Genomic DNA, 14,477 nt, shown 5'->3' on the forward strand with positions numbered 1-14,477 from the left:
AATAACCCTTAATATATATGTCCTAGCAAATTGAGTAATCTGCAGTTGAGTTTGATTATGCATGGCAATATGAGTGAAGTGCCCATCCAACTAGCTCATCTTCAAGAAACTCCCTATAAAAGCATCTGATCTTGGTCTGATACTTAGGCTGTCTTCAACAATTTGCGCTCAATCACCTCCAGTGGGTGCTATAATAGGTCTCCCATCTATGCGTAATCCTAAGAGGATAGCAACATCCTGAAGAGTAATAGTACACTCTCCAAGTGACATGTGAAAGGTGTGCGTCTTGGGCATCCACCTCTCTACTAATGCAGTAATCAATTTCACGTCTAGAGGAAATTGGGACAAGTTAGCCACTCAAATAAAATATGCTAACTCCAGATAGAAAATAATTTCTTTCAAAACACCCTCTAATCTATCAGGAATATTCTCATTCTTCCTGACCCTCAATATCAGGTGATCACGTCCATTCTAAATATATTCAAAAACATAAATACTCTGAAACCGAAGAAGTGATGGATCTTCTAGCACAGGATTAATAATCCTATTTTATCGTGAAGATGATGCCATCTATATAACAAAAAACATATTAGTAATAAAATTTCATTCAATAATAATAATTTATATTTTACTAACATAATTAATAATACATATTTTATAGGAGTTAAACAAATTTATAAACTAAATATTGACATGAATATATATTCAATGCAATATATTATAAATATTGATATAAGGTATAATCTCATCAATCTCATCAAAATTATAAATTTTTTTTAAAAAAATTAATTAACATTAATTTACTATTAATTTTTTTAAAATAAATAACTAAATTACTAACCTATATTCTATACAAATTATAATTTATGTAATATCAATTTTATTTTAAATAAATATATTCTTATTTACATTTTTATACATATTACTAAAAATCTACAAAATTATAATTATTGCAATTATTTTTCATATAAAAATATACTTAGTAAAATTTATATAAATAATGTTATGTTATGTAAAAATAAAAAAACTCCAATTATTAACATAAAATTAATTTAAATTTTCATTTTTTTCATATTTTCAGTTTAAATCTACATAAATTGCATAAAATTTACAATTATATAAATAATATTACGTTTTTTAAATTAAAAAAATATAATTATTTACATACAAATATTTTTCTAATTTACATTTTTAATAATTTAAATTTATATATACATAAGCTTCATAAAATTATGATTATATCTTAATTAAATATGTCATAATATTTTATATTATTACTGAATATCAAAATTTATATTTTCTAAATTTTATTTAAATTAATATATAGGTGTAAAAATTATGTATTACAATGAAACTAAATATAAATCATTATTAAAATAATTTAATTAACTAATTTTCTATTATTCTTTATTTTTACAAATATATAACTAATATAATATACATCATATTAATAATATTATGCTAATATATTATATGAAATGAAATTTAAGCAATTTTTTTAACAATTAATTATAATATTACATTTTAATCTACTACACTACAACTGAATTTTTAAAAAAATATGTTAATCTATACAAATAATGTAAAAATATTTAAATTTGTAAAATTTTTTGTACTAACCTCAATAAACCTTCAAGCCAATTATTTTATTATTCACCACACATTTAATCACCTGCATAAAATTTAAAAACATTAAAAATTCAATTTTTACCATTTCTCATATTTTCAAATAACACAAATCAATTTAAAAATAATATATCAATATACAAAATAATGATTTATACCTCTAAAACACATGCAAAATCTGAAAGATTTGAGGCAAAAAATGCAAATAACAAACAGAATTTTTTAAGTGATTTTAGGATTTTGCAGCACAACTGAAAAAGAAGGCAAAAAAATAGACTGTTACTGTGTGGCTGGACACGTGTCAACACTTGATTGATTTCGTCAACGGTATGACAAAATACTCTTTTTCCATGAGCAGTGCGAAACAGCTAGGATATAGCCACATGTCCTAAAAACTTTCAAACGGTTCATTTTGAATTTTTACACAGTGACTTTTACAATTCCTGTAATGAAACTCTTACTTGATACTGCCACGTGTCGTTTTCTAATTATTTTTGCTCTGGTGATGGCAAAAGTTTGCCATTATTTCATCAGTCAAATGGTGAAACTATTTATTATTTGACAAATGATTTGATCTTACTTATTTCGCATTTTTTTAGCAAAATAATAAATAAAATATAATAAATTAATTATTTTCACCAGCTATTTTGGTGAAATCCTTTGCCACGTTAGCAAAATTACTACAAAAAGAGAAATAGTTTCAAAATCACTATTTTGATAAATAATTTTTTAAATTTCAATATTAAAATAAAAAAGCCAAAATTTCAATCATTGTGGTTTTGAAAAAATAAGCTTCGTACTTTTTTTTCTAATTTTTATTATTTTGATCAAAGAGTTTGACTTTATTATGTTCTTAGCATAATTTTTATTACTAATTAATTAAAAATCACTTTAAATATAATTTTTGAATTAATTATTATAAATAATATAAATATAAATATTTATTTTATGTAAATTCAAAAAAAATGATATATATATATATATATTTAAAGAAAAAAATTAAATGTAATATTTAAGTATTTGTGAAATTATTTTTAATTGAAATTAAAAATTTAATTTAATAGTATGTATGATTAAAAAACTAACACTAAAAGATGAATATGCATTGTTAAGATAAATTTTTAATTTTTAATTAAAAATAACATAAAAATACATATAATATTACAATTAAGTTTTGTTATAATTTTTCATAATTTTAAAGTGAAAACAAATACATACATAAAAACTAATTGAATTAGCTGATAAGCTTGTTACTAATTTTTATGAGTAAATATCAATTTAGTTCCTAAAAATATTGGCACGAATATTTTAGTTTTAAAAAATTTTAAATCACTTTAATAGTTCTTAACATTTTTGGTATGTTAGTAAATTTTCCTTGAAAATATTTAGTTTAAATATTTTAATTCTTATAATTTTAATTCTTGATTCTTAATACCTTTTCATCCTTATTAAAGATATTCGAGAAACGTTCTGAGAATAAAATGCTCTTAAAAATTTGTCAAAAGACAAATTTTGGGGTCACGAGCCTTTATTATTGGACAAGAAAGCATTGATATTGGCCACCGATTGAAAGGAGTAAATCTTTGAAGTGAATAATAATCAAGAGTCTGTCAAATTTTAATAAATTATGATGTGCTTTAAATTATATTTTTGTATGAATGAAGGGATAACTAATAGTAAATACATTTTACTTCTTCATTCTAAAGTCGGGTATATATTTTCTCTATTTCTATTTATGTATCTAGAGAAAAAAAAAACATTTAATTCTTATCTGTTATTTATATAAAAGTTTAACACAATATTAATTATTATTTTTTACTAATACCTTTTCAGTCATATAAAAATACAAAATAATTAAATATTTTAATCTGTATTATTTCTTATCTTTCTAGACCAAAAAAAAAAAAAAGAGACAGTTTATAGAGTAGCCTTAATCATAACTCGTGTTGTCTCTTGAATTCGTCAATGCTTTGCATTCCTCTTTATGTACAACGAAACTAAGTGCAGACAAACATTTTTCTCCAAATCAGCACAGCAAGCAGCACCTGGTTATGTGAAAGCACGCAGGATCAAGGAGTCTTATGTTACAAAGATCAGCATTTTGATAAAAAAAAACACCGCCACAAATACTAGTTCAATAATGTCAAACGTAAAAACTTTGCATCAGGGTATGGTTGCAGGAATTGTAGTGGGGCCTCAAATAGAAAGCATCTTGATACCAAGCATATGTTTAGTTTAATTTATTTTGAAAAAATAATTGTTTATTTTTTTTTTGCCAATTCTTTGAGGGTTTGTTTAGAAGTTTGGAAGGAGAGGAAAAAATAATAATTTAAAAGATAATGAAAGAGAAGGAAAGGGAGAAAGGAGATTTAATACAAAATCTCTTAAGTTGAAAAAACTTTAAAATATGAGATTAGGAGGGTTTATAAACTCTTCTTCTCTCATCTAAAAACTCTTAAACAAGGATAGTCATTACACAAACTTTTTCCTTTTCCTAAAAACAACTCTCATACAAAGCTTAGAAGAAATTTTGAAAAATCATATTTCTTCAAAATGTAGCAATTTCAAACATGCTAAAAATCTTGTTATCAAAGTTCAGCCTCCGACTTGATAACAAAACTTGGAAACACACTGGTGATATCCCTGGGAGATAATGGCACACAATTAGTAGAGGTTTCAAAAGATTTTCTAACTTCTTTATAAATACAGAAATAGAAAAGGGTGCCATAAAAAAGAAGTGTCACACGCAAGAGAAGGAAGTTCCTTACTTCAAGTAAGGAAGTGTCATGTTCTTCAAGAGGGATGGATTTTGACTCACAAATGTTTTCCAATCTTCTTTACTGATTTTACCATCATTGTCATTGTCAACATCAGCAATTGTCTACAGAAAAAGTGAAGCTGTTAAGCCCTTGTAATTAATATGCCCCATTGAAGCTAAGTGTTTATATTTTGACTAGATGATTACCTTGTCAACAATAGCTTCAATAAGATCTTCAGGAAGATTTGTGTCAAATTCCATCAAAATGGCTACAACCATTGCCTTGACCTAAAACGAAGGAAACCTTTTTAACCATATCACCAAATAATAATAACAAACACTAATCGGTGTCCCAAAAATACTGGTTAAAGAATTAAAATAAAATTTTCTATTAAAAGAATATTATTAATATATCTTTTCCGTGATTTTAAACGATAAATTTTAATATATATTTTTTTAATTTTAATTCCTTAACAAGTACCTTTAACGAATTGGTTAGCCAGACTCAATAATAAAGTTGTAGTTCATAACGAGGCTTAAATGAATTTGTACACTTACTTCCTCTGGCTCAATAAACCCAGTTTGCCTCAGATCATAGAGCTTGAATGCAACTACAAAAATATCATCAAGGGACATAGATTAGACGTGAAGAGAAAATGGATTTCATTGCATGAAGCTAAGAGTTCTCAGTTTGAACATACAATCGATTTTTTCATCTATTGGGGTATAGGGATGGAAAACACTGAGCGCATGGACAAATTCATCAAACTCGATTACACCATTTCTTTTTTCATCAAGAAGATCAAAAACCTGAAAACGAAACATAATAGTTTAACACATTAGTATGTTCAAGGCATTGTGGATGAATCATGAATTCCTTTTTGAACGCATGATAAAGAGGAAGTATATAAAAACTTGCAAATGCATGTTCTGTGTTTACTGTAACTTTAAGGGGGTTTGATGCATTCTCCACCAATTAGCCAAAAATTATATTACAGCAAATCAATAAAAACCTAAACTACTATGTGAAGATTGCAACAAAAATGCACAAAATAAATTGTCCCTGAAATATTTTTAAAAAATTAAACCGCCATTTTGCTGTATTCATTTTGATTGTTCTGATTGTATAAAATAAGAAGTTATATTTAGTAAATTTTTATTAAATTTTAAATTTAATGCATTGATATTATTAAAGGTTATAATTTTTAATAAAAATTAATATTTATAACTTTTTATTCTATGCCCAGGTAAATAAAAATGTATTCATTTAAATTTTTTATTTTCTTACTATCATTTTAATATAAATTGAAGCAATTCAGTTGTAATCTGGCCTACAAAGTTAATTTCGTTTCGATTATAGTATCCAATAAGAAGAAAAATGCAACGACAGAGAAATATAGGAACTGCTTACTCGATCCAGGAAAAGATTTTCTCCATTTGGGGTTTGAAATAGAGCCAATTGAAGCTCCTCCTGCAATAGAAAAAGCATGCAAGTATCATCATGACTGCATCACCGACTAATCAACTCTTCTGATTGAGGCTTTTATTGGTTTTTTTCCTTACCTCAAATGATGTCAAACCAACTTTCTCTCTAATATATTCATTTTTTATCTCATTTTCTTGCTTAACCACTCATCCAATGCATAATTTCCGTTTTTGCAACCCTTATCTTTTATATATGTTTATATTAGCCCTCTTTCTCCAAGAATAAAGCAGTAAAAGCTCAGAGTCAATCATAGAAACCAAGTATGCCAAACCATCTGACAGATCAGGTTACCTTGTGAATCAAACCATCATCAATTAGGGAGCTACTTAACCTTCCAAATAGCACATGCAATGCCCCACCTCATTAACCGTAACTGCATAATTAACAACAACGAAGTCAATCATTGTTTTTCAAAGTTCAAACTACCATTCCATCCCACATGTAAAAAGGTCCATTATAATATAACATTATTATGATCTTAATCAACGCGTATCATTATGATAACAAAATAACAATAACTGCTTAAAGTCACACAGAAGGAGAGGACACTTTTACTCTCTCTGATACAGAGTGAAGTATTCGACTCCGGTCAAAATACATTACCATGGCCAGTTGGCCACTCTGCCTAGATCCAATGCGAGAGGAGACGGCCAACGATTTCACCACAAACTGCGACCATTAAACCCCACTCCAGTCATAAGTTGTTTATCTACTTAGAATGAATCACCACTTAGGCCTATCTAGAATTTGATTATGAACCTAAACACCAACTGTTGTACTAATGTCTCTGTTTGACTAATTTTTTTTATTGAACAACAAATTGAAATTGAAACTATGGAATTCCTACTTACATCTGGTTTCCTCAGCGAGGCGCGTGAAATCATGGGCTGTACAGTGAGGTTTCTGATTCTGAATAATGTTGCTGCGCGAGCGATAGCGGAAACAACCTGCCACAGCGAACATCAAAACCTCAAACACCGCTATTAATGGCATCAACGATGCACACATGCGCTCCCCTATTGTCCATGACTCTGACAAACCCTGCTCAAAAATTACACACCAATAATAGACATCAACGTACAAGTCAAGTGGAGTAAAGTGAAAATTATGGATGAAAAATATCTATAACATTTTTATCAAAATATTTTTTTATTTCTTAACTAAGTATATCTATGGCACCTGGTAGTATTTTACTTTATCTGGTCAGTCACAATTTATACTTGCTCTATGCTAATTTATCGATTAAAAATTATATTATCTCAAATTTTTATATAAAAAAACAAATTTATTTTTTTATGCAAGCAAATTAAAAGAAAAGTGGATAACGTTGATAAGTAATCTTACATGGGAATCCGTGGACATGGTGGAATGTGTGATTCTGCAGCTGGCATAGAAACTGAATACATGAGAAAGTGAAATGAATGCTATCATAAAATCATTCATGGTGGCAGAAAACTGATATGATAGTGTGTGTACACACACACACACATGGACTGAAAACGAAATCTAACAAATTAAATGTTTACTTTTAAATGAAAATCTATGATTAAAAATAATTTTAACATGGTTAAGTTAATTACATCCAATAATTCAAAACTAAAACTAATTTTAACTTAATTTACATAAGAAATATAACAATGAGAAAAAGTGGGGTTATTTTGGACAGGTGCATGATTTTCAGTTTAGCGAGACTTGTATATCGTACCAATTTTATGATTTGGTTTCAATACGATGAACACAATCTATGAGTTCCAATAAGTTCCAATTTAGATGACGACATATTAATGTCACCATACTTCCCTCGTCATGTCTCTCTGTGCCTTGGCTTTGCATACACTGCACATTAATTAATCAATTAATCATCCATGATGTTTGATCAAAATAACATTTTTGAGCAAGAGAGGTATAAAAAGACTTCTCTTTCCCAACGTTAGATAAAGAAAAATATCTCTCTTTATTTTCTTTTTAATTAAAATACATAAATATAATGGGTTATGAAATTAAAGTTGCAATTTTTTTGTTAAAAATTATATTAAAATGTATTCAAAATTAATTAAGAAACTAATTAAGAAATTAAAATAATAAATGTTATTAGATACATACTTATTGTGATTTTTAATAAATTTCTAATGTAATCCTTAATAGCTTTACATTCTTTCAACGTTAGCAAGACTCTTAATATTCTTAACGAAAACACGATTTTAAATTTTTTAACCAAAAGTTTTTTGAACGTTGGTTCACGTTTTGCTAAGAATTTTATTTGTTTTCCCATTAAGAAGTTCGCAATCCATTCCACATACGTTGATGAACTGTTGTAATTTTTCTTTCATGAAAAATGAAGCACATTGAACAATTGTGATAAAATTTTATTGATTTATAAACATGGCTTTATATAAAGTATGATGAGCACGTTCTGAGGTCACATTGCTACGTTCAGTGGTGTTATGTCGTATTGAATTAATGGGGTTGAAAACTACTGAAAAGTTGATGAGTGGTGATGGAGACTTCCCAATGAAACCCACGGAATACCACCACTCGTTAGAGAACGTGATTACGTGAACCAGTCATAAAGTAGTTTTCGATAACGATTATTTCGAAGAACAACATATTTGATTAAGGAAAATGTGTCCAAAAACACCATCTTTTTCTACTTTCTTTCTTACTAGTAAATTAGAAAAAAATGTTGGCTCAATCCTTATATTCAGTTTGGATTGGAAGTAAAATAAAAGAATAAAATTATGTAAATTCAAAATTATTTGTTATTTTTATAATTTTATGATATAAACAAATATTTTTAGTGCACGGCTCTCATTTCATGCATCTTTTTGGAACAAGTACAGTCGGTTGATTCAATTAATTCGGTCCGATTCAATTTGTGAAAATTCTAATCTTCGAGTTTTAAATTTTAAATAAAATAAAAATTTAAATTTATTTATGCTCAACTCATTCAATATTTTTTCATTTTTTTATTAGATTTGTGTTGGCCAAATCCATTTAAGTATAAAATAAAGATTCAAATTAGATTTAACTTTAATTTTAAAGTTTTTAGCGTAAAATTTATCTCGTACTTTTATATAACGCATATATTTTATCAAGTGGTATTAAATCTCTTATTTAATTAAAAATCTATTATGTCAATTATTAAGTTTGATGTTAAAAAATTTAATAACAAAATTAACTTTGTTATTTAATGAGTAATGAGTTCAAGTGAGAGTTAAAAAGTTTGTTTGATGAGTAATGGGACGAGTTAGATAAGAAAGTGTTTTTGACAATTTAAATTTACTTGTCTAAAAAGGTTTTTCATAAAGTAGCTAATGAGACTACTGCTATAGTAAACCAAATTAGAATTTTTATATATGATGAAAAGTCTTGCAAATAAGCTTCGTCTTAAAGAGCGTTTGTATACTATTTGTATGCATATAGGTACTCTTATTCAATCTTATCTTGATAAATTTAATTCTATAGTTATGGATATGACAAATATTGATATTTCAATTAATGATGAAGATAAAATTGATTTGTTGATTGTCTGCTTACCATTTACCTAAACATTTCAAAATAATAATGTTATATGGTAACAATGATACATTATTCATTGAATATGTGAAATCAAATTTATTGTCTAAAGAAAAATTTGATCTTAAAGTTCATTTTGAAGAAAAAAAATGAAGATTTAAGTGTGAAAGACAAAACTATAGAAAAAAAAGGTACTAGTTTCAAAAATTACAAGTCTAAATCTAGATGACACAAAACTTGTCGTTATTGGAAGCAATTGAGGCATGGTATTTCTGATTGTTTTATCTTGAAGAAAAAGCAAGAAAAGGGAGAAGAAAAAAAAACCTCACCAACCTACCAAAGTTGCTAGTGTTGAAATTGATTATGACAGCGATCTATTATTTGTAATTTTGAGAAGAGAATAAAACTGAATAGATTCTTAATTTTGGATGTATTTTTCACATGTGTCTTTATAAGGACTTATTTATCACTCTTAAACTTATTGACAGTAGAGTTGTCTTAATGGATAATGACGCCTAATGCAAGGTTGTTGGAATTGTTACAATTTAAATCAAGTCTCATGATGGTATTTTATGAACTTTATTTAAAAGCAAGAATCTATTATAACAGGTTCAACAATTGTATCTTCTTCATTGTCTTATTCTGACGTCACCAAATTATGGCACATACTCTTAGGTCATATGAGTGAAAAAGGCATACATCTCCTGAGTAAACAAGGTTGCCTTGGTATTGGTAAACATGGCATTAGTAAGTTGGAGTTTTATGGACATTGTATTTTTATGAAGCATAAAAGAATTAGTTTCTTTATTGCAACTTACCGTACAAAAGACATTATTGACAATATTCACTTTGATCTTTAGGATCCTTTTAAAGTTTCATCTCACGAAGGAAATCACTACATCATGACTACTATTAATGATTTTTCTGGTAAGGTTCGAGTTTACTTTCTAAAGTATAAAAATGAGGTCTTTCCCACTTTTCAGAAGTGAGAAACTCTTAATGAAGTTTAAATAGGAAAAAATGTTAAGAAACTTAGAATAAATAATGACTTAGAATTTTGTGAAAGTAACTTTAATGAGTTCTATGTAGAGTATGATATTGTTAGACATAAAACCATTACAAGTAAACCCCCAGCGAAATGGTGTTCCTAAACGCATGACCAAGAGTATACTTAAAAAAACTTGTTGTATGCTATCAAATGTTGGGTTATGACATCGAGTGAAGTTTAGGCTTAGGTATTATCTACTACTTGTTACTTAGTCAGTCGTTCTCAACAAATCACTTAATTTTAAAGTTTTAGAAGAAATTTAGTTGGGTAATCCTATTAACTATTCTAATTTGAGAATTTTTAGATGTTTTGCATATGCTTATGTCAATGATGGTAAATTAGCTCTGAGAGTTGTTAAGTGCATATTTCTTGGGTATGCATCTGAGTCTAAAGGATATCGCTTATGGTGTTATGAACCTAAGTCATGAAAATTAATCTTTAGTAGAAATGTAATTTTTAATGAGGATGCATTATTGACTTTTGGACACCAATCTTTCATGATTTCTCCTAGTAATACAAGTAATTTGCAATGTATTAATGATAAGATGGAGTTGGAATTGAATATGGAGTTCCTAATATCGATGTTTCATTTTCTTTTACTAATGAGTCCAGCATTAATGTTCATGGTAGTGCTCATGGTGAAATTGCTAATTCTCTTATTCAGCAGTAAGAAGAAGAGTGTCTTATTGCCCAAGATAGACTAAGAAGACAAATTAAAAGGTTATTTAGATGCGTTGATAATAATTTAACTGTTCATGCATTGTCCATTGCACAGAAAGTAAATGATATTATTAAACCGACCAACTATACTGAAGTTATTTCTTATGCTAATTCTTCAAAACGGCTAGTAACTACGAATAAAGAAATTAAGTCTTCATAAGAACAGTACTTAGTTTTTAACAAAGCTTCTTGAAGGCAAGCAGTCATTAAGATATAAATGGGTCTATAAAAGAAAATAAGACATTCTCGGGGTTGAAGATCTTATATGCAAATTGTGGTTAGTTTGAACGGCTTTGGTCAGAAGAAAGGTATTAACTTTAATGAGATTTTCTCACTTGTTGTTCATCATACTTCTATATGTGTTTTGCTTACTTTTGTTATTTTATTTAACTTAAAATTGGAGCAACTTGATGTAAGACAACTTTTTAACATGGAGAGCTAGAAGAAAAAATCTATATGGAGTAGCTTAAGAGATTTGTTGTTCCTGATAAGGAACATTTAGTTTGTCCATTCAAGAAATTTTTATATGGCTTTAAACAATCTCTTCGACAATGGTATAAAAGATTTGATTCCTTTATGATTGGACAAGGTTATTCTTGAAGTCAGTTTAATGATTATGTCTATTTCAAAAAAAATTCAAGTCAATCTTATATACTTGTTACTTTATGTTGATGATATGTTGAATGCATAACGTGACAAGCCCTTGATCAAGAAGTTGGAAACTTAACTTAGTAATGAGTTTGATATGAAGAAATCAAGCGCAACTAAGGAGATTTTTGGTATGGAGATTCACAAGGATTGTCAAGTAAGAAAATTATTCTTATCACAAAAGAAATATATTAAAAGAGTACTTGAAAGTTTTAACATGAACAATTGTAAACATGTTTCTAATCTTTTTGCTACAAATTTCAAGTTATCTTTAAATCTTTGCCCATAGACAAATAAAGAGAAAGACCATATGTCACACATTCCTTATGGTAGTGCAATTGGTAACCTTATACATGTAATGGTGTCACTAGACCTGATTTAACATATGTAATTAGCATGATCAATTGGTATGTGTATAATCTTGGAAGGATCATTGGATTGCTATAAAATGAATTTTTTCAGTATCTAAAAGTTACTTTTAATATTGGCTTGGTATTTGACAAAAGCAAGATTACAAGTAATGATGTTATATGTTTTGTTGATTCGGACTATGGTAGTGATCTTGACTAGAGAGGATCACTTTTTTGTTATATCTTTACTCTCTATAATAGTACTATTAATTGGGAAGCAACACTTCACTTTATTGCTACATTATCTATGAATGAAGCAGGATATTTTACAGTGACAGAGTGTGTGAAAAAGGCTTTTTGGCTTTGAAGTTTGGTCAATGAACTTGGTCTAGCACAAGATTCTCTTATTGTGTTGTGTGATAGCTAGTGTAACACCTTAATTATTTTCAAATAATCATTTTCACAATTCATAAAGGGATAACAATGATAAAATTTTCATTCAATTTGTTTCAAATGCAATATTCCAATGAGTATTTCAAAATATGGGAGGATTACAAGTTTGAATCAAATCATTACTATAGGACATAATAAATACATTTAAAAAAAAAGTTTCCTAAGTCCTATAGCAGTTTCATCCATCTCCTTCATTAAGTCTGGTATTGATCGTCTTGGTCACCTAAAAATAGGTAAGGATGAGTACTCTATACTATCACACACAAGCACAAAGACTCACCTTGCATGTTTTTGACACATTTACTAACATAATTCAAATCATGCATCAAACAAACATGAACTAATACTTTTTAACATTTCACTCAAATTCACATACAGGTGCGCTCACTGCACTATCAAACAATGCATATACACACTCACTTGTACTCACTACATGTTAGTCACGCTCACTGTGACACTGTGATCACAATTTCTTGATGCCCTCAACTTTAGGGACTTACTCAGTTTCACACCATGAATAGTCACCGGTTAATCTCCACCTCACAGATACAACGTGTGCGATCACAGGCCCCTTAGCAAAAGTGTTAGTCAGAGACCGAGTCAGGAGGAGAGTGTGTTGCCTGTGGTGCACCCACGCTCACTGTTGGTGTTACCACCATCCTCTCTTTCTCAAGGTATTTCTACCGCCCATCTTCCACACCCCAAGTGTATTGTTGTAACCATTCATAGTTTTCAATATTTTCAAATACAACAACAATCACACTTAACATGTTATTCACATATATTCTCTCCTATTTCATATTATTCATCATCAACCAATGGCATGTCAACACATATAATCAATCACATTATATTTCACACTAAATTTTCATCAAAATCCAATCACAATCAAATCATTCTCATCAAATACACATTATCCTACATTTTATCCTAATCACATTGCAATACATAACACAATAAACAAATTCTAAGTACAATGAGATAGGGTAGAGTTTCCTTTACCTCAGAATGAAGACCTAATACGAAATAACGATAAAAAACCTTCTCCACACAGTGCTTTGTCCTAAACATATGAAAAATCTCCATGAGAATTCGAGATAACGAAGAAAGGGATGAAAAACCAAAACCCTAACTCTTAAAACTTACTTCCAAACGTGCTAAACATGATTCTAACCTTCAATCTAGCGTACAAAGTTGAGGCAATTGAATCAGTGAAAATGGGTTAAGGGTGGAGAGAATCGAAAGAAGGATGAAGAGAAAGAATCATAAATGAGTTTCCTAAACCCTAAATCCCTCAAATACCTTAGGAATCGCAATATTCTCACTACAGCGAGACCCTTTCTCGTTACAGCGAAAATATTAGACTAAATTGCACTCTGATTTCTGTACAATTTCACTACAGCGAGATCCTCTCAGGCACCCCCACCTCTTGAGGCCTTTGCGCTACAGTAAGAATGTCCTTGCAGTAAACACTAACCTATGTTTCCAATCAATTCCAGCTTAATCACAAGTTCACATTCACATTTCAACCGTAATATACACATATATACACATCTATATATATTTATATACATATCAACATCACCACATAAGTTAAACGCACATTCAAGTAGCAATCCATGCATTTATATTAATAATCAAAATATTATTACAAAATTCGGGGTGTTACAACTAGATTGCTATTCATTTACCAAGAACAATTGTTATTACGAAAAGATCAAACACATTGATATAAAATATCACTCTATTTGAGATAGTGTTAGGTGTTGGTAAAGTTATAATGAAAAAGATCCATATGCCCAAAAATTCAGCAAATATGCTTATTAAGCCTCTTCTAAATGTCAAGTTTCAACATTGCTCAAATTTAGTTGG

At 28.5% G+C, this 14,477-nt stretch overlaps 1 pseudogene; it reads right to left on the reverse strand.

Annotated features, from left to right (window-relative positions):
- Positions 1 to 3,609: 3,609 nt before the first annotated feature.
- On the reverse strand, positions 3,610 to 7,272 carry LOC113846497 (annotated as a pseudogene).
- Positions 7,273 to 14,477: the final 7,205 nt, after the last annotated feature.

The sequence above is a fragment of the Abrus precatorius genome, unplaced genomic scaffold, assembly GCF_003935025.1.
Source record: "Abrus precatorius isolate BTA unplaced genomic scaffold, Abrus_2018 Scaffold8, whole genome shotgun sequence".
NCBI lineage: Eukaryota > Viridiplantae > Streptophyta > Magnoliopsida > Fabales > Fabaceae > Abrus > Abrus precatorius.